General features: G+C 40.3%; 1 protein-coding gene and 1 long non-coding RNA gene across 3 annotated transcripts in view; one reads left to right on the top strand and one right to left on the bottom strand.

Annotated features, from left to right (window-relative positions):
• Positions 1–3,433, bottom strand: part of pknox2 (pbx/knotted 1 homeobox 2) — a 278,934-nt gene that overhangs the window by 94,242 nt on the left and 181,259 nt on the right. The gene's annotated exons all lie outside the window — the stretch shown is intronic.
• Positions 772–3,433, top strand: part of LOC119617610 — a 112,905-nt gene continuing 110,243 nt past the window's right edge. The window contains exons 1-2 of the long non-coding RNA XR_005233943.1: positions 772–930; positions 1,228–3,270. This is a non-coding gene — a long non-coding RNA (uncharacterized LOC119617610). The remainder of the gene's footprint in view (positions 931–1,227; positions 3,271–3,433) is intronic.

Genomic DNA, 3,433 nt, shown 5'->3' with positions numbered 1-3,433 from the left:
ACTTAAGAGCATCAGTTAGGTTAGACACTGTGGCGGAGAATCTAACCCAGAAGGTTTGATGCTCCAGCGAAGATCTGATCCCAGCCTGCTGCTTAAGTACCAGCTGATCTCATCAGTGGAAACTGGAACACCTGTGGAGGAATGATTAGTGGCACTGCCCAGAAGGCGGAGCCAACCCCAGATCCTCACAATTATTGATAATTATTTGTGTGCAAATATTCAGTATGAAAAATTATTCAAGATTTTTAACAAACTTTTTCTATTTTGTCTTACAGGAGAACTGTACTCAGTCATGCGGTTGAAAGAATCTTTGGACAGAGTCAGATAAAGCCTTTCTGCTCTAAACCCCCCCTGCAATCTTAATGTCCCAGTTGTTATTAAACAAAGTTTGATAACAAACTGAAGAGAAAGCTTTGGCGGATGACTGCAATTCAGTTCATTTGCAGGTCCTTTTAAAGTCAGTTTGTTGTAGTTTGTTTTGGGGTTTCTTATGTAAAGACCTAATTTTTTCCACTAGTTTTATTGTCTTTGTTTTGAAACCTGAGGGAAAGAAAACACATTTGCTCAGTGTTTTTGTCTTTATAAGTCCAGCCAACAAAAGATAAAAACAGAGAACACTGTAAAAAGAAATTTAAGTTGAGAAATAACATTTCATACCGTTAAGACAGAATTGCTATAGTTTGCAACATGCAAACTACAACAAGAGGTAAAAGAGCAAGGACATTGTGTTGCACTACCTACAACATGAATGTCCAATGTGACTGTCCTGTGTACTGTGGGGGTTTGATTTTGCATGGAGCATTACTGCCATCTGTTGGACTTTTAGGGAACTGCTTTACTTTATGTTATTTAGCTAGTATGTTTGTTTTGCTAGCAGTAGAGCAGATGAACAGACTGTCTATTATGAACGAGTTCTTGGAAGCAGCGCCTGTAAGTAGCAGCTTATACTTCAAAATGAGCGTTTATGTTAACCTGTATGATAAGAAGTGAGTTAATATTTACTTTAATTAGTCCTGGAAATACCTGCGGGCAATTTGATTTTTTTGCTACGTAGTAAGCTAACTAGCAGACCGTTATGCTTTTCTTACACTGTTATGTAGCTTTGCAGCTCAATATTAAAACTGTTTCTGAGGTAGCATTGTCGTTGTACTTCTAAAGTATAAAACTGAATGTAAGCACTTCTGTTAGCTGCTCTGAGCTCATCCTGAGTTGTTTGTGTTTTGGCAGTTTCACTCCATTTTACATGGAAATAAAGGAAGAAGCAATTAATCCTGACTCGTGTGAAAGGAGTTTGGCTGATGGTTAGTTTTTGTACAAGACACCATAGCGAGACCATTACAGTGACATTACTGTGCAACAAAATAGATTAATCTGTTACTGTGGTCTAGCTCAGTCTTCCAGAAGAATTCTGCCTTATTCTTCTGTGAAATTTGATTACATAATGACATCAAAAGTGCAATGGTGGGGCTGCAGCGTTATCAGTTAATCAGGCCAGATCACAACACCGAGGGCAACAATAGAGTGGCAGGGCTGTGTTTTTCCATCAACCTGAACTGGTATAACAGTGTTGCAAAAATACTGTTCAGTCATGTAAAGTGTGGTGTGTGTTCATTTCTCATTTCTGTTAAACTCATTTCAGCTTTATAACGTGTTTTATTCAAAGGGACCTCACAAAGATGCAAACATTTAAAGCTTGTATAAGTACTAAATGGTAGTGCAGTTCAAACTGTAAAATATAAACACACTTTGATATCGCTAAAATGAGGTTGCGCTTAGCTTATGATAAAATAATCACAAAGAACAGTTGTGTCTGTGGGGTGAGGGAGGCCGAAGACTCCAGGACATCATGACAGGGGCGCGTGAGATTAGGTAGTAGCTGTCCTTGAGACGGAAACAAAAGCTGCTGCAGCTGTTTGTGTGCAGAAAACCCTGGTCTTGGGCGCGTTCATTGTATAAAAAGGAGGCGAAATGGGAATCACCCGAGACACAACTGGGAACGTGTTGCTGTTTCTTCTGTTGGTGAGTTGTTATCTCCATTTAGCTGAATGTTTGAATAAATGTATGATTTGTAATCACGCCTCTGATCTGGACTCGTTTTGTGTGTCCATCTTTCCTGCAACATCCGGGGAACGGTGAGAAACACAAGGTAGTGTGGTGATATTTCTCAGAAGGGAGTAAATGCTGCATACTGTTTCTCAACAGTCACTGGAGTTTGTTATGCTGAATTCAGACCCTTCGACTTTCTGAGATAATTCTCTTCAGTCTACATCCCACCCCAAAACACCATGCATAAAGCACACTGTTTAGTGGCTGAACAGATTCTTCATACAAAAAATAAAAGATGACACTCTGTAATACCGGTTATGGGCAACTTCAACAACTGCAACTTAACACATGAATTACCTGAATATAAACAGCTGGTGAACTGTGCCACTTGTGATGGAAAAAACACTGGATCACTTCTACTCAAATATACATAAGTCCTAGCAAGACAACAACTGAAGATGGCCATCAGAACTGCAAAGCAGGAGTTTGGTGCTAGGACTGGGACAACCTCAACCTCTAGGGACTCCAAAGAGATTTGGAGGATTTTCAACTCTTTGATCAACAAAGGTATCCATCGCCCCTCCCCCTAACTTTGCTATAACAGGTTTAACAAGTCTGACAAATCCATGTCCTCTTTGACTGTCCATCCTCTCTGCACTCACACCCACCCCCACACACACTCCACCTCCACACTCAACACTTACGTAAGTTAGGTCTGGCACAGTTAGCTCCTGTTCTTGGATATATCAGAAATCAATTGTTGAGCATCATGTCCCCTAGTGCCGGAAAAGAGGTATCATTGTCATGAAGCTGAAGAAGGTTAAAGTCACCTCTATGACCTGTTGTCCTCACATCTGTAGCCCATAAGGGTTTTGAAAAGCTGATTTTGTCCTTCATCAAATTTTCAATGACCATCAGCTGGACCCTTTACAGTTCGCTTACAGGTCATAGCTGCTCTGTGAATGGCACTGTGAATCTCAGTCTGCATTATCTGCAGGAGCACCCAGACAACATACACTGCAGTGCTAGTTTCTTTTCTAGACTTTAGTTCTGCCTCCAATACAATCAACCTATTCTGTCTCCAGATTAAACTGCAGTAACTACAGGTCCCTTTTGCCAACTGTGAACTGATTATGGACTTTCTTACTAACAGGTTTCAACAGCTGAGGTGTGGTACTTACCTGTCTGTTCCCATCATCATCAACACAGGGAAACCACATGGAGGTATACTGAGGACGAACTTGTTCACATATGTTGGGGTTTTGTATAGAGTTAGTGTTAAAGTTCGTTTGTGGCCTTTTAACTCAATTCCAAGATACTCAAAAGACGTGAAATTTCCCAAAGAGATTTTACTACAGTTTATGGTATTCTTAAATATTGAAGCCAC

The sequence above is a fragment of the Kryptolebias marmoratus genome, linkage group LG13, assembly GCF_001649575.2.
Source record: "Kryptolebias marmoratus isolate JLee-2015 linkage group LG13, ASM164957v2, whole genome shotgun sequence".
Taxonomy (NCBI): domain Eukaryota; kingdom Metazoa; phylum Chordata; class Actinopteri; order Cyprinodontiformes; family Rivulidae; genus Kryptolebias; species Kryptolebias marmoratus.
The sequence above is the reverse complement of the archived record's forward strand: the minus strand, read 5'-3'. Positions and strand labels throughout refer to the sequence as shown.